Here is a 23,871-nt window from a genome sequence, read left to right as displayed (position 1 = left end):
CCCAGATCATTTTGGTGGAGAAGTCTGAGAATACAAGAATATATTCTTGAGAATGCTAAATTCTCAGCAAGTTATATTATAAATATTTTTGTAGGATATTATACAATCATTGATCTATTACTTTGTACAAGTTTACCACTCCCTGAATCCCAGCTGTATCTAAGTATACTCATTCATCCAATCATGCTATAATCTTATAAAGAACATCAAATATGGAAGAGGCCCTCTCTTCTCTGTTGGCTTATAGGGGAAGTTCCCTGAAGTTCTTTTCCACCTGGACCTCCCTGGTGTGCAAAACTGTGTTCTTATGCATGTTCCTTGTGTGTTTTATTCAAAGTAGGGAATATTGAACCGAGTGCATTTCCAAGTATCAAATAATTCAAATAAGCTTAGTTAGTAAAATCTATTTCACGTTTTCCTTCTAGTAAAGACGAGAATGCACATTTTTATCTGATTTCAAAAATATTTTCTAATGACAAAAACATTCTTAAGAACATTCTTTTCAGTGCCATCTGCGGATGTCTTATAGTTTATTTTTGTAAACCTACATAGATATCCCATGGCAATGAATTTTATTGGCATTTTCCTTTGCTTTTGTTCAGCTTGGCTGTCTAACATTTACTTTGTCAATTATAGTCATCTTACTATTCACAGTCCGTTCTGTCACTGTGTGACTTTAATTGTATTTTGCTAAATTAAAGAGGCATTATAAAGTTGTTACCCTTTGATTTTTTCAGTTTAATTTCATTTTTCTTTAATCTTTGGAGCACATGGAATTATCAATTAGCATAATAAAAGTCAGTGTGGAGTTTAGTAACTATATTGAATATCCTATAAAATAGACTAGTTCATAGAATGCCAGTGTATGCAAGTGTTAGTGAAATGTCTTTTATTCTCTCACTATACCTTTACTATCCCCATATGTACCTTATGCTGAGAGTGTATCAGATGATTACCCAGGAAAACATCATTAATGGGTGAATAATATAAATGCTGTGCACTTTAGTAATACATTTTATCAAAATACCTTAAAGTACTTCACACATGACAATTAATCAAGTCTTCCTACACTACTTCAAGCAAGGTATTATTATCTGCTATTATAATTCAGATAAACTATCGTTACAGTTAAGAAAGATGAAAGATTAAGTAACTTGTCAAAGATCACATATTAGTTCAATACCAGCGCAATAAAACTCAGATTCCTGACTGTTGCTATTAACATTAAGCACAGCCACCGTACATATTACTCAGTGAGCACAGCACTGTTCTTTTGAAATCACTTACTATATGCTAACCTTTTAAGAAGTTTAAATTAACATGAGCACAATGGCATCAGATCATGTATTCACACCCAATCTGATAATGGAGGCAGGTATGTGTGTAATTTTTCTGATAGGTGGGGAAATGTTAAACATATAAGTTAGCATCATATATTTTATCAGAAAATTTTGTATTGTCTTAAAAGCTGTGTTGCACTGACTCTCTCATCGTTCCTAGTAACTTGAAATGTGAGAACAATGGAAAATGGAAAGTGGTTCCCACTTACAGCGTGCAGGGGCTGTTACCGAAGTAGAAGTTCTAGGATGAAGTCTTTTCACAAGGCTATTGCTCAGATTTCATGATTGCTCCTAAGTGTTTGCAACAAAGGGTACTGTTGATTTCTTTTATGACCTTTCTTTATAATATGAGGGAATGGCAGGAATTACAAGTCTCTTTCTTGCCTTTTTTCCCCCTCCAATATCTACTATAAATGATTATTTTCTTCCAGTAAAGGTAGTTTTATCTGGTTGAGTTCTTCTGATATGAACGCTTCATTCAATGCTGTAGATCCATTCCAATGTCCATTTAGAGAATCACTGAGAATGATTTGTGCAATTGATTGGTGACATTGAGCACAGAATTGATGCTTCATCGTTTCAGGAGCCCTTCCTAGAGGAGACAAAATTGTCAAACAAAATGCAGGATAGTATTTCATCTGGGTGAAACTGGATATCACAATTGCTAGAACTCAGCTTCTAAAAATCCTGCTTATTTTCTCTCTGCTTTTTGACACCAAGCAGCGCCCAACTCCCCTGAATACTAGAGTGTTTTGTATTTGTATTCATGGTAGCTGTGCACTAAAACTACTGCGGATAATTTAGGTAATTGGCAAACCACAGGGGCACTTATTCTGCTCACCTGCCTATTTTAGGTTGGCTCATCATCACTCTAATTGGCAGTGGGTAGTTACTGGTCCATTTGCCATGTATTATGACAAAAGATGCTAATGGGCCCCGGCAGTGGGTGTGTTGTACCTTTGCCCTGCTTCTGGCATGTAGAAAGCAATCCCACTGTTTTTGCATAGCAAGTAGCATGGCTGGACACTTTTCCTACATCAAAAGGAGCTTTTCCTTTTGAAAAATGACAACTTCCCCTGGCAAAGGCCTAATCTCAGAATTGACATGTATCCTTTCTCACAGTCACCAGACAGCACATTGTCCCTAAAAACAAGAGTACATCAGTCAAGGTAGTTTTCATCATTTTCACTACATTTTTATTATCAGAACTCCTCTGAAGCTTGAAATTGAAATCTGTTTCTTTCTTGACATTTTTCTCTATATTGGGCATGTAATTATGGGCCCAAATGAAGTTCAAGAGGAATGGATCAACAAAGCCCACAGCTAAGTACACTAAACTTTGATCTTGGAGGAAAATATGAATTCCAAGGTAGATTTAGACAGCTGTACTATGAATGCTACGGTGAACAAATGTGGAATCAGAAGAAATATCCCATGGTTGACTGACTTTTTTTTTTTTACATAAATGCAAGGGACTGAAGCCCAAATTTCGTCTTTCTAGCACAGGATAGTGGTTCTTAGTACATCGCAGATAAGAACTCATTTTAAAAATAATAAAAAAGTGTCTGCTCAGTTAATAATTATGAAACCAGAATCTATGAATTGAGAATCAGTATTTATTCCTACATATCAATTCAATAATTTTTTCAAAGTATTTATTTTATTAATTACAGCAGCAATTACAACTACATATGTACAAAGACAGTGAGGAGGAGATACATTGTTTCAATGACTGTGCTTTATGCTCACAGATAGATTGGCAGATCTACAACAACAGTTCTGCTGACTATGATTTGAGAGTCACTGATTTAAGGCCTATGAAGGAAGATCTACTTCATTTTAGGATTGTACTGAAATCATGATAAACATTCATCAAGCTAACAAAATGGATTCATGATGTTATGATGTTGTATAGGAAGCATTTGTAGGTGAGTTTACATTAATTTACTAAAAAAGCCTAAAACTAAGAAAAAATAATTATTGCTTATTGATTAGGATGCTGTTCAATTCTCTTTCAACTGTTCATCAATTTGAATTAAATTTACCTATAGTCATTACAATGAGCCAATGTGCTAAATTTTAAAATAATATGATCAGACATTAGACAACATTATGGAATTCACTCAGAAAAAAGACTGAAGACTCAGAATATTTTCATGTAATAGCATTAGTAATTAGACATAAGACTTTTCTAAGTCTCATACTTTAGAAATGCATGAATTTGGTTGGCGCCACGGCTCACTTGGCTAATCCTCTGCCTGCAGCGCTGACACCCCGGGTTCTAGTCCTGGTTGGGGCGTCGCTTCTGTCCTGGTTGCTCTTCTTCCAGTCCAGCTCTCTGCTGTGGCCCTGGAAGGCAGTGGAGGATGGCCCAAGTGAGGCAGCCATTTGGGAGGTGGACCAACAGAGGAAAGACCTTTCTCTCTAACTCTGCCTGCCAAAAAAAAAAAAAAAAAAAAAAAAGGAAGAAATTCATGAATTATACTCCTGTCTACAGCTCTATTTTGATCAATTTCCCCTTGCCCCAGACAGTGTTTCCTGCTTGGGATATACCCAAACACACTTGTATTTATCTTTTATGTTTGAAGATGCTACTGGGGATTATAGCCCATTAGTGTTCAGACAAGAGCAAAGTCACAGATGTGGCTGACAGCTTTCCTTCTCTGGTGGTGGTGACTGTTTTTTATGTGTAGAGACAAAGCTTCAGAAAGCTTTAACACTTTACTTGGAATTGTTGCAGGGAATCTCTGTTAAAAAGCACAGTGATCATGTCTTGAGGCTTGACTGCCATGTGGCCTTTCTGTCATCTATGTGTCTACCATGTTATTAGCTATGCTGTACCTTGAGGTCTTAAAAGTATTTCATTGAAGTGCTTGGCTAATGGTTGTCTCACCTAGCCTGTCTGTGGAGGTCTACCAGCCTGTCAGTCTCTGTTCAAGTCACAGCTGTTACATTTGTGCTGGTTTAACTCTGTTCCTTCACTTGTTGACTAAGTTTTCTCCCCTTTGTCGCTGTTGTATGTTGAAACAGGTGACCTTTGGTTTTGGAAGGCTGTCCCACGGTGGATGTTCAGCAGCATCTTTGGCCTCTTCCCATTAGATGACAGCAGTAGCTCCCCAGCTCCTTCTCCTGATTTAGGGTTCTGACAACCAGGAATGTCTCAAGATGTTATCAAAGACCCCCCGGGGACAAAATGCTTCCTAATTGAGAACAATTGCCCTAGACTACATGTAATGTCAGTATGGCCTATCTGTAATAAAAAAAAAAAAAAAGAAGGTAGCAGTAAAGTGGATACCATACATACATTTCAAGTGAGAGAAAATACTATTCTCTGATCAATTTATAGACCTTGGGTTTGAGGACAATCCATGTGTGACACTGTCTTGCACACAAAAGCCATTCTGTCTTTGAAACTAATAACAAATGGATACATAGTTAATAAAGATAGGTGTGTGTGTGTGTGTGTGTGAGAGAGAGAGAGAGAGAGAGAGAGAGAGAGAGACAGCGAGACAGAGAGAGATTTTTCCATAGGTAAATGCACTTAAGCCAGGTTTGAGAATGTTTGGTGGTAATGAGTAAAATGATACAGAAGAAGAAAATAATACCCTGTTTCATAGATTTGTAATTTAAAGATTTGTGGATGTTACTACATTGATTTCTTTAGTTAGATTTGGCCTCAGTAGGTATATAGGAACAAACCGTTATTTTTTTTAAGTTTTCAGATGAAAGGAAAAAAGAAGTGATCCAGCTGACTTGGCGACCCTGTTAGAACACAATGAGCTCCTCAGAGATCTTTAGAAGATGTTGGAGTTGGGAGCAGGAAGGCTGTTTGGAGTTTCTCACATTTGTTCCTGTATTCATTAAACAGGTGTTTACTGATGCTTCTGTGTTCCAGAACTACCCAGAGCATATTGCTTTTTTTTTTTTTCTAATTCTCACCCTTTCCTGCTCTAGCTCCTTCAGTTTTTTTCTCTATATCCATCAAGATTAATTTTGCCAGCTCCCCAGCCCATGGACAGAAAAGTTCCCCACACAGCCAAGACATTTCTTTTTCTAGTTCATTAGAAATCACTCCCAGCTGGGACTATAATGTCCTTGTGCCATCCATGGATTTAAGGGGAAAGGACTGGCTGGCCTTGTTGGGTCACTATCCCAAGGTAAACTATCAGGTGTGCTCAGCGTGTATTGTCCTAGCTTCAAAGGTGACACCCGGGAGTTCTCTTCCATTGCTGTATGAATGGAGGGAGCAGTGAGAAGAGAAGCCATTAAACATGTCCCCAGAGTATCCTTTGCTCCAACTTAGAGTGGCCTACAAGGTGACAAGATGCAAAAGTGCATATAATAACTGAAGAAAATGAGAGGAACTTGGAACCAGGCCATAGACGGTATGGCTGGCTGACAGTGTAGCTCCTCAGCTTCGGTGATATCCAGGAAGTTAAAGAGAGCAGACACAGGTAGGAGCAGTATGAATAGGTGTGGTAGAAATCACAAAGATGGTTTAATTCCTCTTTAGTCCTTTGGATAATTTTGGGATAAATCAGGAGTGAGTTGTGATAGTGACAGCTATCAAAGGGAGTAAAAGGCCACAGAAAAAGCACAGGCAGTCAAAACCAAAATTAACATTTGGGATTGCATCAAATTCAGAAGTTTCTGTACTTCAAAACAAACAGTCAGGAAAGGGAAGAGACAACCGACAGAATGGGAAAATATATTTGCAAACTATGCAACAGATAAAGGGTTGATAACCAGAATCTACAAAGAAATCAAGAAACTCCACAAGATCAAAACAAACAACCCACTTAAGAGATGGGCCAAGAACCTCAATAGACATTTTTCAAAAGAGGAAATCCAAATGGCCAAAAGACACATGAAAAAATGTTCAAGATCACTAGCAATCATGGAAATGCAAATCAAAACCACAATGAGGTTTCACCTCACTCCGGTTAGAATGGCTCACATTCAGAAATCCACTGACAATAGATGCTGGAGAGGATGTGGGGAAAAAGGAACACTAACCCACTGTTGGTGGGAATGCAAACTGGTTAAGCCATTATGGAAGTCAGTCTGGAGATTCATCAGAAACCTGAAGATAACCCTACCATTCAACCCAGCCATCCCACTCCTTGGAATTTACCCAAAGGAAATTAAATTGGCAAACAAAAAAGCGGTCTGCACATTAATGTTTATTGCAGCTCAATTCACAATAGCTAAGACCTGGAACTAACCCAAATGCCCATCAACAGTAGACTGAATAAAGAAATTATGGGACATGTACTCTATAGAATACTATACAGCAGTCAAAAACAATGAAACCCAGTCATTTGCAACAAGATGGAGGAATTTGGAAAACATCATGCTGAGTGAATTAAGCCAGTCCCAAAGGGACAAATATCATATGTTCTCCCTGATTGGCGACAACTAACTGAGCACCAAAGGGGAAACTTGTTGAAGTGAAATGGACACTGTGAGAAACAGTGACTTGATCAGCTCTTGTCCTGACGGTTGATGTACAATGTAATACTTTATCCATTTTAGTATTTTTTTTTGTTCTAGTACCATTGGTTGAACTCTGTAATTAACACACAATTATTCTTAGGTGTTTAAATTCTAACTGAAAAGTGATCCCTGTTAGGAATTTGGAAAACATTATGTTGAGTGAAATAAGCCAATCCCAAAGGGACAAATACCACTTGTTCTCCTTGATAGGTGACAACTAACTGAGCACCAAAAAGGAAACCTGTTAAAGTGAAATGAACACTATGAGAAATGGTGACTTGATCAGCCCTCACCCTGACTGTTGATGAGCAGCTTGATATGTTATCCCTCTTAGTATTTTTGTTTGTTTGTTCTACTTAATACTTTTGGTTGAATACTGTAATCAATACACAATTCTTCCTAAGTGCTGAAACAACTGAAAAGTGATTGCTGTTAAATATAAGAGTGGGAACAAGAGAGGGAAGAGATGTGCAATTCGGGACATGCTCAAGCTGACTTACCTCAAACAGTAGAGTTAGAAACATACCAGGGGATTCGAATTCAATCCCATCGAGGTGGCATGTACCAATGCCATCTCACTAGTCCCAGTGATCAATTTCTGTTCACAATTGATCATAATGATAGGACTAAGAACCAAAGGGATCACATAAACAAGAATTGGGTCTGCAAATACTAGCTAATAGAATAAAAAAGGGAGAGAATGGTCCAACATGGGAAGTGAGATACACAGCAGACCCATAGAATGGCAAATGTCCTAACAGCACTCTGGCCTCATAATCAGCCCTTAAGGCATGCGGATCCGGCTGAAATGCCCATGAGACTATTTCAGGCATGGAAAGCCAAGACAGTCTGGGGGAAAAAAAAAAAAAAAACTAAACGAAAGATCTCTGTGAGTGAGATCTCAGTGGAAAGAATGGGTCTTCAAAGAAGGAGGTACCTTTCTCTGAAGGGAGGAGAGAACTTCCACTTTGACCATGGCCTTGTCTAAAAATGATCAGAGTCAGTGAACCCAGGGGGCTTCCATAGCCTTGGCAGCTCATGACTGGTGCATGGGGAGATTACTGAGGCCATAAACAAGAGTGTCAATTTGTTAAGTCAACAGCAGGAGTCACTGTGCACTTACTCCTCATGTAGGATCTTTGTCCTTAGTGTGCTGTACATTGAGATTTAATGCTATAACTAGTACTCAAACAGTATTTTTCACTTTATGTTTCTGTGTGGGAGAAAACTGTTGAAATCTTTACTTAATGTATGCTAAACTGATTTTCTGTATATAAAGAGAATCGTAAATGAATCTTGACATGAATGGAAGGGGAGAGGGAGTCGATAAGGGGAGGGTTGCGGGTTGGAGGGACATTATGGGGGGGAAGTCATTGTAATCAATATTCTGTACTTTGGAAATTTATATTCATTAAATAAAAGTTAAAAAAAAGATTTATGTATTTATTTGAAAGACAGAGTTACAGAGAGAGAGGGAGGGAGAGACAGAGAGAAATCCTTCATCTGCTGGTTCACTCCCCAAATGGCTGCAACAGCCAGAGCTGCACAGATCTGAAGCCAGGAGCCAGAATCTAAAAGGATATAGACATCAATACAATAATGGGAGACTTCAACACCTCACTTTCATCAATGGACAGATCAACTAGACAAAATTCAACAAAGAACTAACAGAGATAATCTACACAATGGACCAAATGGATTTAATTGATATCTACAGAACATTCCATCCCACAGATACAGAATACACATTCTTTTCAGCAGTGCGTGGAACTTCCTTTAGGAGAGACAATATGCTAGGCCATAAGGCAATTCTCAAAAAATTCAAAAAATTAATATCATACCATGTATCTTTTCTGAGCATAATGGAATGAAGCTGAAAATTAATAACTTAAGAAACTATAGAAAATATGCAAACACATAAAGACTGAGCAACATGCTCCTGAATGAACAGTGGTTCATAGGAGAAATCAAAAGGGAAATTAAAAAAGCTCTGCAAAAAATGAAGATAACAACACAACATATCAAAACTAATGGGATATAGCACACGCACTATTAAGAGGAGAGTTTTAGCAATTGGTGCCTACATCAAGAAGATGGAAAAGCACCAAATAAATGAGCAATGCATCTCAAGGACCTAGTGAAACAAGGAAATATCTAATCCTGTGGTTAAAAATATAGTACCTAAAAGGTAATCTATACAAGTGAAATTGACACTTTGAGATGCAACGATTTTGAACAGCACTTGCCTCGACGGTTGAAGAACAGTTTCTTTTTTCATACTGTTTGTTGAACTTTTTACTTAGTGTAGGGTTCATCTTATGAGTATAAAATTAATTGAAAATAGATCTTTATGAAAAATAAGAATGGGAATAGGAGAAAGAGGAGGAACAAGGATGGAAGTGCAGGTGGGAGAGAGGGTAAGGTGTGAGGAATCACTATGTTTCTAAATTTGTATATATGAATGAAATGCATGAAATTTGTATTCCTTAAATAAAAGATTTTAGGTTAAAAAAAGCAGGAAAGCTCAGCTTCTGCTTGACTCAGCCTATTATTTGGCGCTGCTACAAATGTGCTTTCATTTACTCAACTGAATTCTCACTGTAGGAGAAGTGCTTGATAGAAGGTGATCCTTGCCTTGGTAAAACTTAGATTATAGAATATAGGACATTTATTTATTTTATTTAAAATATGCATATCTGAATGCTTTGACACTGAAGAAATCAAATTTCATCATCTGTGAAATTGAAGTTTTCAATATTTATTTAAATCTGGAATTGTTTAAGAAAGAAATGATTTAGCCCAAGGGGGGAAAAAAGAAATCGATGTGAGTCATTTTAAATCTTGTTAGAATAATTGGACTCAGATCTGGGGAATCCAGCATTTGCATCATCACTATTATTTGAGTATTTCATTTAGAAAATATATATGCTGGGATGATTGGGAAGTAGGTAGATGGGAAGCAGAGTGAGACATTTAACTATCATTATCTGTCAATTGTTTGATCACATATGCTACTGTGCATGGATTTTACTGAGACTTCAGCTACATTTGAGGTCTAGTAAACTTTGATCTCTTAAACAGACTTTAAGGAGCTCCCTAAAAGCACACTCCATTGAAGCAAAATGGAAAGAGACATGTACTATGGATTAAAGCCAATTGCAAAATTGGACGGATAAATTATTTGCAGCACAAGTGGGAAAAACTGGATTTAGAAATATATTTGAACATTATAGCAGAACAAAAGTTAATGTATTAGAAAAATAAATTCTTATTAAAAAAGAAATTTATCAAAAAGTACCATGAAACAAGTTGCCCTGAGGACAACTTCCTGATCTCCTTTAGAAGAACATACCATTTCTGATACACAGAAAACAAAAATATTTGAAGTGATGTGTTTTAGTTAGTTGGGGTTGCCATAACAAAAAATAGGCTGGGTGACTTAACAAACAGGGATTTTAAGCTCTTACAGTTCCGAAGGCTAGAAGTTCAATATTGAGAAGTTGATAGGTTTGGTTTCTCTTGAGGCCCATCTCTTTGGCCTGCAGATGGTAGCCTTATTGCTGTGTCCCTTAGATGGCCTTTTCTCCGTGAATGTGCTTCCCTCTTTCTGTAAACAATGTATTGGATTAGGGCCCACCCCTATGACCTCATTAAATCTTAAGAACCTTTTAAAGGCCTTACCTCTAAACACATTTGCATTGGGGATTAAGGTTTTGACATATGAGGTTTTCTGGAGGACACAATTCAGTCCGTAACATGGTGCATAATTTTTCATGTCTATAGTATTAAAATAAAACTTAAAAATCTACCTTTTACCCTTATTAATATTTCTTACAATTTGATAAGTGTTGATGAGAATCAGTGACTGATTTTGATATACCAGTCTCCAGGTTAGGAACAAAGTAACAGTGCTGAATTTTGGTTCCTTTGAAAGAGAGAGAGAGGGAGAGTGAGAGAGAGAGGTTCAACCCCTAAATGCCCACAGCTGAGGCTTGGCCTCACCAGGCTGATGCCAGAAGCCAGTATTGCCAAGTGGCAATACTATGTGGGTGACAGGGAGCCAACTACTTCAGCTCTTACCTGCTGCTTCCCAGAGTGTGCATTAGCAGGAAGCTGGAATCAGGACTTGAATGGATGCATTCCAATATATGATGTAGTATCACAATCAATGGCTTACTCACTAGGCCAAACACGGAACCCTGGTGTTGTTTTTATTTTTTTTAAAGATTTATTTATTTGAAAGTTAATTACACAGAGAGAGAAAGAGAGAGAGAGAGAAAGAGAGAGAGAGAAAGAGAGGTCTTCCATCTGCTGGTTCATTCCCCAATTGGCCACAACAGCTGGAGCTGGACCAATCTGAAGCCAGGAGCCAGGAGCTTCTTCCAGGTCTCCCACGTGGGTGAGAGGCCCAAGGACTTGGGCCATCTTCTACTGCTTTCCCAGGCCATAGCAGAGGGCTGGATTGGAGGTGGATTAGGTGCTCATATGGGATGCTGGCACTGTAGGCAGCAGCTTTACTCACTATGCTATAGCACTGGCCCCCTGGTGTTATTTTTTAAGTAATGAATTATGGTTTGGTCACAAATCTTTTCAACATGGTCACTCCAATTTCTTCCAACATCTGTAGCCAGCAAATTTAATAAAAATGACACTATTGGTATGCATTTAGACATTTATTTTCTTGTAAAATTTAAATACGTTTTATATTTTTGAATGTATACACATATACTTATGGAAATCAACCATCATAAATAAATACATTGGTAAAATAAAAATAAAATTCTATATATTTTCTGAATGTTGATCTTGATATTAACAAAAATATAGAAATTATAAAAATCAAAACAGCAAACGGTGGAATAATTTGTAAAAATATTTCCAGGGTAATCATGTGATTAGTTCAGCTAAATATCCTGCATTGTTTGTATATTTATAGTCACATAGATAACACAAACACATGCATATGTATTATGTTTTTTGTTAAGAATTATGACTCTAGGGGCTGATGTGGTGCCTATTGGTTTCCCAGCTGCTCCCTGACTGCTAATGGCCTGGAAAAATTAGCAGAATATGGCCCAAGTGTTTGGTTTCCTGTCATCCATCGTGGGAGACCTGGATGGAGCTCCTGACTCCTGGCTTTGGCCTGGGCCAGTTCTAGCTGTTGCAGTCATCTGGGGGAGTAAGCCAGCAATTGGAAGATATCTCTTTCTGTTGTTTCTTCCTTTCTATTTGTAACTCTTTGAAATAAATAGACGAATTCATTAAAAAAAGAATTATGCAAATAAACAACTCTAGCCTTGGATTATTTTATGAGAAATAATAACTTAAAATTATTATTATTATGGGGCTCTCTTTAAATATCAATATGTGATCAATGTGTATGATTCATTTGTTAGTTATGGATTTAAAAAGCCAATGTTTAATTACCCACTGGAACTTGTTTTTAATCATCCTGAGCAAATGGAATCTATGCTGCTATGGAATTGATCCTTCCTTTTTTATGCCTTATAATTTCATCCCAGCTGCATTTTTTTAAGATAAGTTTTCTCAAGGTAAGTTTTAATACTATATCAACTTAAATGCATAACTTAAACTGCATTATACTTCATTAGATAAACTATTTAATCAAAGGCCAAATAGTATACAATGCTATCAAGGGTGCTGAAATCAAGATTAAAGAATTTGGGACTAAATTCTTAGGTTGTCATCTTCCAGAACTGTTTAAAGTATAGAAATCTATTTTTGACTTTATTTAGAAGATTTTATTTATTTATTTGAGAGGTAGAGATACAGAGAGAGAGAGAGAGAGAGAAAGAGAAAGAGAGAGAGAGAGAGAGAGAGGCAGAGAGAGAGGGAGAGGGAGAGGAAGGGGGAGGGGAGAGAGAGAAAGAGAGAATCTTCCATCCACTGGTTCAATCCCCAGATGGCAGCAATGGCCAGGGCTGTGCTAGGCTGAAGCCAGGAGCCAGGAGATTCTTCTGGGTTTCCCACATGGGTGCAGCGGCCCAGGAACTTCGGCCATCTTCCACTGTTTTCCCAGGCACATTAACAAGGAGAAAGAACAGAAGTGGATCAGCCAGGACTCAAACTGGTGCCCATATGGGATGCCAGTGCTGCAATACAAAATGCCAGCACCTATTTTTGACTTTTAAATAATAATATTAAATATACTTCCTTTCCTGGTTTTCTTATGTGTTTTCTGGACCTAACGAAGAAGTTGATGCCAGAATTTACTTCTGGACCGAATAGAGACAACCAAATTGATTGCAAGGATATTTGAATTCCACCCTCGAATTTTTGGTAGAGAAATTGGTAGTACTACATAAGAATAATTAGAGCGATTATACTAAAATTGTAGCTGAAGTGGCTAGAGTTTTACTTTCTTTTAGGTGTTATCACTGACATACCAGAAAACAATGTGTGTTTAAATCACTCTGACCTGCAGTTTCTTTAACTGTTAGACTGAGAAACATCATTCTAACAAGTTCAGCAAAGATAGGCTCAAATGAGTTATTATAATTCTAAAATAGCTATACAGTTTTAAGTAGCATACCATTTTCCTTTTTATCAAAGTATGGGAATCACCCTTTCCCTCTGTTCAGATAAAGATCTCAATTTTAAATATTACAATTCCTATGAGAAAATCTGACTTACAGATTTTTAAAAATTACTTTTCCAATTTCGGTAATTTTTAAAAGATTACGACCGTGTGGCTGGTGCTGTGGCACAGCAGGCTAATCTGCCACCTGCAACGCCATCATCCCACACGGCACTGGTTCCAGTCCCAGCTACTCCACTTCCCATCCAGCTCTCTGCTAATGTGCCTGGGAATGAAGCAGAGGATGACCCAGGTCCCCGGGTCCTTGCCACCCATTTGGGAGACTCGGAAGAAGCTCCTGGCTCCTGGATTCAGCTTAGTCCGTCCCAGGTCGTTTTGGCCATTTGGGAACTGAACCAGCAGATGGAAAATTTCTGTATGTCTGTCTGTCCTGAATTTCAAGTAAAGAAATTAATCTTAAAAAAATTATGACCATGAAGCAATTTTCAATTTGGATATTGTGAATGAATCAAACTTCACTTATGGGGGCCAGCGCTGTGGCATAGCAGGTGCAGCCTCCGTCTGCAGTGGGTCTGTACCCATCCCATATGGGTGCCCGTTTGAGTCCCAACTGCTCCACTTCCGATCCAACTCTCTGCTGTGGCCTGGGAAAGCAGTAGAAGGTTGCTCAAGTCCTTGGGCCCCTGCTTGGGAGACCCGGAAGAAGCTCCTGGCTCTTGGCTTTGGATTGGCTCAGCTGCAGCCAATCGGGGAGTGAACCAGCGGATGGAAGACCTCTCTCTCTCTCTCTCTCTCTCTCTCTCTCTCTTTCTCTCTCTGCCTCTCCTTCTATCTCTGTGTAACTCTGACTTTTAAAATAAATAAATTAATCTTTAAAAAAAAACTTCACTTAATGGAAAAAATTTGCACTAATAATGTATGTTAGGAGGAACTGATAGAGTAAGTAGATCATGTTGTTTAACATTTCAAAAGTTCATGGGAAAATGGAAAGATTATTTTGGTACAAAAAATGTGTATTCACAATACACATTTTCCATGAACTTCTTGAAGGACCCTAATGTTAGCTTTGCTACAGTATTAAAATTATAGTAATAGTCATATTTACTTTGCACTTGGTGGGTATGGCATTGAAGGACAGATATCCATGAATCTCTCCAAATTCTAGACAGTCTGTGAGACAGACTCTTCTTTGTTCTGAACCTTCTTTTCAAGATGTTTAATGGTAGAGACTTGTGAAATAGAGATAGTATCTCCTTTCAGAGCAAAGCAAAGATATTACTGCTCATTGGAAGATTCAGGTTTTCCTAAACCCAGGGTTGCTTACCTATAATACAACTCACTGCTGGTATCATTTGACTCTCTATTGTTGCCCAATGTGAAGAGGAGCTCAGTAAACCAACACCAAGAACCCTGACACTCTTGCCACTGTTGCTACTGTGGAGGATACATGGTTTTTCATAGTTGACCTAAAAGTCTTTGTCTTTTGTCAGCATCTCTGTGATCACGGCAAGCTAGCCTGAAAGAGAAGAAACGTTTCAGACCCTTTACATTCTTTGGCAGAAGATACTGTATTAGTCTCTTCAAAATATTCTTCTCATTTATCTGGATATCCACAAATTGTAGGCATGCAGATGAGCTCTATTCTCATAACTCAGTTTTGCTCCTGTTTTCAGCCCCCCCCCCCTTTTTTTACTGCATGAAAGAAAGATTAGTATATTCCAGGTTTTCTCAGTTATTTCAGATAGAGGGTCATTTTTTAGGGATTTCTCCCCCACCCCTTTTTTATACAATGTGACATCCAAGTTTCTAGATATTTACTACAGCATCATGGCATGGAGATGCTGGGAGGGTGGCTGAGGAACAGCAGCTGCATAACCTCTCCTCTATCACTTGTATCTGTCCTTTCTGATACCCCTTATTGTTTACGTCTCCATTTAATTCTAGTCTCTGGCTCACAGCATACTCATTCTGGAGCATCTTCTTGTCAGTCCCTAAGATACCATCAGGCTTTTGACATACATTCTTTCATTCAATTTTCCTTTCTTTCTTGTGGTAATGAAATTTTGGCTACTCTCCTAAGTGGTTTGGTGCAGTGGGAGACAGAGAACTGTCTAGGCTCTCCCTACATATGGCATAATAGTTTCTTTTTTGCCACTCAAATCTTCTGACTGGGTAACATGAAGAATCTCGAAAACAGTGCTACCTTCACCTGCCATCATTCTAGATGGGAAGTAGGTCCAAATCAGATCTATTCTCTATTCTGCTAAGAGTCCATACTTAAATAGTGGTTATATCACCTCACACACCCTCCCATTAACACAGACTAACTCTTTGTTGGGGAGTTGGATGTTGGGTGGTCATGGCTCCTTCTCTAGACATCTTGCTTTTTAAAAATTATTTACTTCACCTTTCAGGTCATAGATATTTAACCAAATATGGGATGAAAAACATGTTAACAAACTAAGAAACAAAAACCTGACTCAGAATGAATTGTTTCCAACTCAATTATTTATGTAAGAAATGGACTTTTGATGCACCTTGATTAGAAATGTTTTTTTTTTAACTTTTATTTAATGAATATAAATTTCTGAAGTACAGCTTATGGATTACAATGCCCCCCCATAACTTCCCTCCCACCTGAAACCTTTCCTTCTCCTGCTCTCTCTCCCCTTCCGTTCACATCAAAATTCATTTTCAATTATCTTTATGTACAGGGGATCAATTTAGCATACATTAAGTAAAGATTTCAACAGTTTGCACCCACACAGAAACACAAAGTGAACAATACTGTTTGAGTACTAGTTATAGCATTAAATCTCAATGTACAGCACATTTAGGACAGAGATCCTACATGAGGAGTAAGTGCACAGTGACTCCTGTTGTTGACTTAACAAATTGACGCTCTTATTTATGGCATCAGTAATCACCCTAGGCTCTTGTCATGAGCTGCCAAGGCTATGGAAGCCCCCTGAGTTCACCAACTCTGATAATATTTAGACAAGGCCATGGTCAAAGTGGAAGTTCTCTCCTCCCTTCAGAGAAAGGTACCTCCTTCTTTGATGGCCCCTTCTTTCCACTGGGATCTCACTCGCAGAGATCTTTCATTTAGGTTTTTTTTTTTTTTTTTTTTTTTTCCAGAGTGTCTTGGCTTTCCATGCCTAAAATACTCTCATGGGTTTTTATTCTAAAGCCTTTCTGTGTCACCTCATTTCCCTAAAATCATGGGCAAGGAGCACCCTATCTGCCTCCATGTGGTAATAAAGAAGAGGGGGAAAGGGTCACAAGACAGAAGGGAGTTATTAGATTTGAAAGGAAAGCATTGATTAGTACCAATGGAACACCCTGATATACTTATGGATGAACCCACACCCTTAGACACCATGCTCAGTTCCTCTGTTAGAGTATGAGCTTTCTGTGGGAAGAGGCATCATATGGCTTATTACCCAGTATATGGCAGCAACTCAATTGTTTGTTAGTGAATAGTAAGTACTGTATTGATAAATAATGTTTCATTGGCTCATTGATCTTATAAATCAAAATAAATTTGTATAATTATAATTTGCAGGTCTTTAAAATATTATCAAGAACAGATTAAGGGAAAACAATAATAATTCCTATAACAAAATAATAGAAATCTCAAAGACTTAATATGATTATTAAAAGTATTTTGAGAGTAAAAGTTGATTTTATTTTTAGAAAATATTTACTATTTATGATTTGCATAAGTTCAAAGTATTATTCGAGATATTTTATAAATAGAATTGAATGCATATACACTGAAGTCATTGAAATAAAATATTTGATTTCAGATTTTAAACTAATTTATCATATCTGATTAACTAAATTTTGATCAAGAAAAGAACATTTAATGTTTTCAAGTGAACATGCCATGAAATACTGAAGTGGAAAATTTTGTATGGTTTCTCATGTATTTTATATAACAAAATATACATAGAAATGGACCTAAGAAACATTTTCTAATAAAATTTTTGAGGTAAAGAGTAGTCTTCCTAGATTGTTCCAAACTCCTTTTCCTTTCATTTGATCCTAAACTGCATCAGAAGAAATAGTTTTTGTATGCTTTGATTTTTCTGAGTATTGGAGAGAAGCTACTATATTACAAATTGCCACTATTGTTCAAAGCCATCAGACCAACCATATAGAAACCTTGATAAGAGCACTTGAAAGATTCTTTTATAGTGATAACTACAGTGGAGGAGGATATAGTCCTTGGAAGTGAATATAAGGTGTTACAATGGAGTGTTGTACACTATTTGAAACTCTTCGTGATAGTTATGGTATTGGACCTAACTCTTCAATTACTTTCATAATCCATCTCACTATGTCAAATTTCACGTATGTATTGATTAGCTTAGGAAAGTATGTCACCAGACTATTGATTATATTTTTAAAAGCAAGAAAGGTACAGAAAATATTTAAAAAGCTATCAAAAGCTATATACTAGGTCTTTGAAATGATGAGAAACAATGTTTCCTCAGTATAATTTCCATTTTAAAATGGAATTTATTAGAATTTTCCATTTTGGAAATAAGCAATAGATTCAACAGATAGATTGATCATGAACTCAAGTACACCTAACAATATATACTTTGTATACTTGGTTATAGGATATTTAAAATATAGAAATAATACTTGTTGATTAAAGTAGATAGTGAAACAAGAGCAGTAATGTGAAAAGATGTGGAATGACCAAAAATTGCTTTTAGAGGTTTTTACTATAACTGTGGGAGCCAGCATTGTGGTGCAGTGGGTAAGCTGCTGCCTGCAACACTGGCATCTTGGTTTAGAGTGCTGGTTTGAATTCTGGCTGCCCCACTTCCCGTCCAGCTCCTTGCTACTGTGCCTGGAAAAGCATCAGATGATGGCCCCAGTACTTGGGTCCTTGCTACCAGTATGGAAGACCTGGATGGAGTTCAAAACTCCTGTTTTCAGCCTGGTTTAGCCACAGCCATTGTGGCCATTTGGGGAGTGAAGGAATGAAATGAAGATCTCACTCTCTTTTGCTATGTCTCTCTCTTTCTCTCTCTCTGCCCCCTCCCTGTTACTCTTTCAATAGAAAAGTAAATGTTTAAAACATACATAATTGTATCCAAATCTGAAAGGTCAACCAAACAAAACAACAACAAAAAGAAAACTTGAATACTCTCAAATTAATAATATATATCTGCACTGATATCCTTAATAATAGAAATAATTTTTCACCCAACAGAGTACATGTTTTCTTTTTCAACCAGTGTTGAAGCGACCATTCCTCACCCCTTAAAGGAGGCTCCAATGAGAATAAAAATGGAATGGGAGGGGGAGGGGAGGTGGGATGGGTGTTGTGGTGGGATGGTGGGAATGGGGGGAAAGAAACACTATATCCCTAAAAGCCACACATATGAAAATTTGTATTCAAAATAGAAACCTTCAAAAAAAGAAAACGAAGAGTAATATTGCTAATTATCAGAGAAATTCAAATTAACACAAAAAATGAGATACCACTTCAATTTTATTGGAAGGCCTAAATGGAAAAAAGTTGCAAGCACAGCAGTGAATATCTTTTGTCCCAACAAAATACCTAACATTGATCTGAACAACCAAAATATGTAATGTCTCTCACAATGCTGAATGTAGAGATAGCTGACCATAGAATCCAGCAATGCCGTCAAGACTTCTTTGCTTCCTTTTGTTTTCTCATTTGTTAGGCTTTTCTTCTGTAAGTCGTTCCCTTGAGGAGGTATTGTGGCTGCTCCTATTGTAGACAGACAGCATCCTGAGCAAGAACAGGATGTAGACCTAGTCAAAGAACGTCTCCTTGCTTGTCTGTCTCTTACTCCTGGCAAGTAAACTGTTCCCTAGAAGAGCCCCTCTTGTATCTTGTTGATCAGAAGTAGTCACAAAGTCAACCTTTAGCTATCAGAATTCTGGATAAGTGTTTATCTAGCAAAAAGAAATTGTCCCCAGGAACTGAGCTCATTGTCAATCCAAATAAAATTAGCAAGAAAAAAAGATGGAGAGAGGATTTTGAGAAGGCTATTAATAGTTTTTTGCCAATTACCTGTTGTGCAGATGTGGCAAAGGGATTCACTCATAGTGACAGGTGTACAACTCGTCTTCAAGTTGTCAATGCATTAACTTTTAGCCAACAGTGAATATAAAATTGAGAAAAACACTTACACAGTTCCATATGGAGCAAGTCTGCAGAAAAAAGAAAGCAAGTCAACTGACTCAGAGTCTGGAGATCTGGGCTATAACTAGTTTTTTTTAAATAACCAGTTTGTCATTGTGTGGATCGTTCAACCATCTGGGCTTTTTTATTTCATTTATAAAATGTAGGAAATAAATGAGATTCATGATTCTCAAATGACATCCAAAAGGAACACCAAAGTTCTGTGAATTAGCCCAGCATATCACCTGATAAAAATCAAGATTTGATGGTTCTTGATAAATATCTGAACACTAATTTTTCCTGAAGACAGTTTTTCTCTAACTTCTATTGACTGATACTATTATTCTGCGATTATATGTTACCAGATGACAAAACAAATGATACAAATAATAAAAACGTTCTGATGTAAATAAAAATAGTTTATTGTTTTAATGGAAACACATGGCTTTTTGTGTGATGTCATGTTTTGGCATGTGAAACAGATTTACTTTTTGACCAGCACAATTGTACCACATTTTCCAGACCATGAAACATCCAAGTCTTCATGGTGCTTTACAATGAACATGCTCTGGGTGACATGTCTCCTTCTGAAAGATCTGGACGAAACACTCTGGGACTTTGAGTTACTTTTACCTTTGTTGTGGTGTGACTGGGGCCAGGTTCTGTTCTCCAGTGCAAGAAGAGATGGGAGTGCAAGGCCTCATGAAGGTCAGCAGAGAAGCAAGAGGTATTTGCATGTAAAGCAGGAGCACACACTCAGGAAGGAATGGAGGTACGCTTGAGAGAGCTGCACTCAACAAGGTTCAGGGCCATCCTTTTTTATGAGCTGAATGCATATGAGTGGTGTCTGGGATGGGGTTTAATTGAATATTCTTAAGGATTAGGGTTTGATGTAAGGCTTTATTTTATTTTATTTTTTTAATATGTTTTTATTTGACAGGTAGAGTTTTAGACAGTGAGAGAGAGAAACAGAGACAAAGGTCTTCCTTCCGTTGGTTCACTCCCCAAATGGCCGCTACGGCTGGCGCTGAGCCGATCCAAAGCCAGGAGCCAGGTGCTTCTTCCTGGTCTTCCATGCAGGTGCAGGGGCCCAAGTACCTGGGCCATCCTCCGCTGCCCTCCCGTGCCATAGCAGAGAGCTGGATTGGAAGAGGAGCAACCGGGACAGAATCCGGCGCCCATATGGGATGCTGGCACCACAGGCAGAGGATTAGTCAAGTGAGCAGTGGTGCCATCCCCAATGTAAGGCTATATTATCACACATTTCCTTTCTCCTTTTTAGAAAACTTGGATGTACCATGGCATTGAGTGCATGTTGAACTAGATGGGGACAAGTTAGGTTTGCAAGGTGGAACAGTGAACTAAAAGGAGGTGAGGGAGAAATTGAGCTTGGATGAAACAGAGCATCCCTTTGAGATAGTTCTCATAAAGGGACAATATGAACCAGAGGTGGCTGAGCCCTGGCTGGTGGAGCATCATGAAATAGTGGGTCATTCACCACAGCTATCTGCTGTTTTCTGAATATCATTTCTCTAGGAGGGTATGAGCATAAAAGAGCCTATAACTTCTCTCAAAAGTGGAATTTTGGAAGGTGCCATGAAGCCCTGGACAGAAGAATATTTGAGCCATTTTTGGGGTCTCTTAAAGAAGAGGTTAAGTTGGAGGACAGTAACAAAGTTGAGGTTTTCACTGACAACCAGGTTTCATCTGGCCTCCCTTGTGGGTGCAGGGGCCCAAGTACTTGGACCATCTTTTGCTGCTTTCTAAGGTGCATTAGCAGGGATCTGGATTGGAAATGGAACAGCTGGTACTCTAACTAGTACCCATAAGTGATGCCTGTTATGCTGGTGATGTCTTAACTCACTATGCCACATGCTGGCCACCAGATAAATTATTGAATGCAGTATTCCTTAGAGTGTCCACCTGTCATTTCCCAGAAAAACATCTAGGACCCTTATACTAGGCATTGCCATGGATATGAAGGGTGACAGAACTGCAGAAAACCGAATCCTAAAGTAAGGAGGGATGTTGTAGTCTTAAAGATGTTGGATCCAAGAATGTAAGGGTAGTCATATGCCACAGGGTTTTCCACAGACACAGCAAAGTTTCTTAGGGGCCAGAAGATGACAGAATTTATTTGCAATATGTAGACAGATGCTTACTGCATGTTGACCGAACACATCAGTGGTACTGGTGACAGAATATGTGATGGGGCTTTCATTACAACGGAGCAGAATGACTGGAGGTTTAAGAAGGCACAAGTGATAGAGGTCAGGTAATGTAGAAAGTCCATGCCAGATGGCAACAGAAACAAGGAGACCTCTGAGCACTGCATAAATTGGGAGCAAGTTACAGCCACTCTTATGAACCTTCTTTATGAAGGACTCAAAGATGTCCAATCTGCATGTTGACTCTTTGCCTTCACCCCTGCAAAGGTCACTGGAGGGAGCAGACAGAGTTGTGTTAAGAGAATTTAGTCTGCAGAAAGCTGGAAGATAGTGAAAGACAGAAAGGCAGAATGAGACCAAGACCCTTAAGCACAAAGTAGGCAAGAGTTGGCTTAAAAATTCACTGCTTATTCCTACGTGGGCTCTGAACTCCTGCTCCAAGCTTCTGGCTGATTTCTCATATGTTGTGGAGTGGCTGGGTACAGGTTCTGGTCTCCAAAGTAAAGAAATTCAAGGATGACACAGAGGTAAATGTCAGCAGGGAAGCAAAATTTATTTATAGGCAAAGAGAAAATAAATGCTCTAGAAGGGGTGTGGGCATGCTGAAGAAAGAGCTGCACTCATCAAACTTTAGGGCCATTCTGTTTTAGAAGTTGGGTGGTGTCTGGAGCGGGGTTAGTTGAATATTCATAAGGAATGGACTTTAGGGCAAGGCTTGATTACCACCCATTTCCTTGCCAATCTTTTTTATAGTATAGTATAGTATAGTATAGTATAGCCTGGAGGTGACATGGTGTCAGGTGCATGATGGGAGTAGATGTGTCAGCATGGCACTTTATTATACTTACCTTACAGTGTGCTAAGTGTCATCACAGGGATATAGTTGGAAGCCATGTTGATTATTTTTCAGCAGGTGCTGGTTTTACCCAGTGAAACCATGAAGGGGTGAGGGTGTGTCTTGACAGTGCAGCTGAGGCTGTCACACAGCTGAGGCTGCAGGGCAGCCTGACAACCTCAGCTTCTCCTTGCTAGCTACCTCCCTGCCTATATCATCTTTTGTAGTTTATTTTTTAACTACTATCCCATCAGATTAAATATTGGATTTACAGAGCTTCTGACAAAATTCACTGGTAATAATCACTTGTTTTAGGGAAGAAGCTATCCTTAAACTAAATTGTTAGTCTAGAATGCCATCAGTACTCCTATAACATTTTAATTGTTAGAATTACTTTTTTGTGAATTATTACATTTTTCAACATTTTTTATAAAAGAAAACTTTAAAAGTTTTGTTGCTTTTCCTAAATAATATATGTAATGAGTCCAGCTAGTAAAGTAATGGAGACAAATAACATTTTCTTTCAAACTGTTAAAAAATGATCCATTTTACGCTTTGGCAAGATAGTATTGAGATTCTAACATTGGTATCTGTTTTCTTTTCTCATCAGCAGCAATGAAATGTTCCTCTGACAATTTTGGCAGCTATTAGAATCTGACATTCAGTGGAGAAACACTAGTATGTTTGTTTTATCAAGAAGTAAATTGATCCTTCAAATGAAATATTTTATAATGTACACACAATGTGTATGGAGCTGCTATTGGCGTCCTAATGCATGAATGTAAGATAACATAGCTCCAACTACTTCCATATTGAGTGTTTTCTCCTGGCCCCTCAGATGTCAGTGACAACACAATATATGGACAATGCAATGCCAGGATTGGTAGTTCAGTCTCCACCCAAAGAAAGGTTCTGCCAGGTGCTTTTGGAATGAGATTCTGAGAGGTCTCTCAGCTTGAGGGCTGACAATGCAGAGGTTACTGAGCAGCCACACACGGCCACATCGCACTCTGGAGAATGCCCAGGACTGGGGGTTAGAAAGTCTCCTGAGTTGTTTTCTTCCCGCATATGACAGCCATAGACTGATCCTGCATAGGCCAGACAGTTTGGGATGCAAAGAAGGGTCTGAATCATCCCATTTGGGAAATAAGGAGAAACAAGGAAGGGTGTTTATATTTTTCTCAGAGAGCTAAGTAACTGAAAATTTATTTTACCACATTCTGGTGAGTAAATGATAAAGAGACTTATGGAGTGTTTTTGTTCACCTGGAGTTTATGTTCACACATATTCATGAGATGTGA

This window comes from Oryctolagus cuniculus, chromosome 5 (assembly GCF_964237555.1).
Source record: "Oryctolagus cuniculus chromosome 5, mOryCun1.1, whole genome shotgun sequence".
NCBI lineage: Eukaryota > Metazoa > Chordata > Mammalia > Lagomorpha > Leporidae > Oryctolagus > Oryctolagus cuniculus.
Note: the sequence above shows the minus strand (reverse complement) of the source record.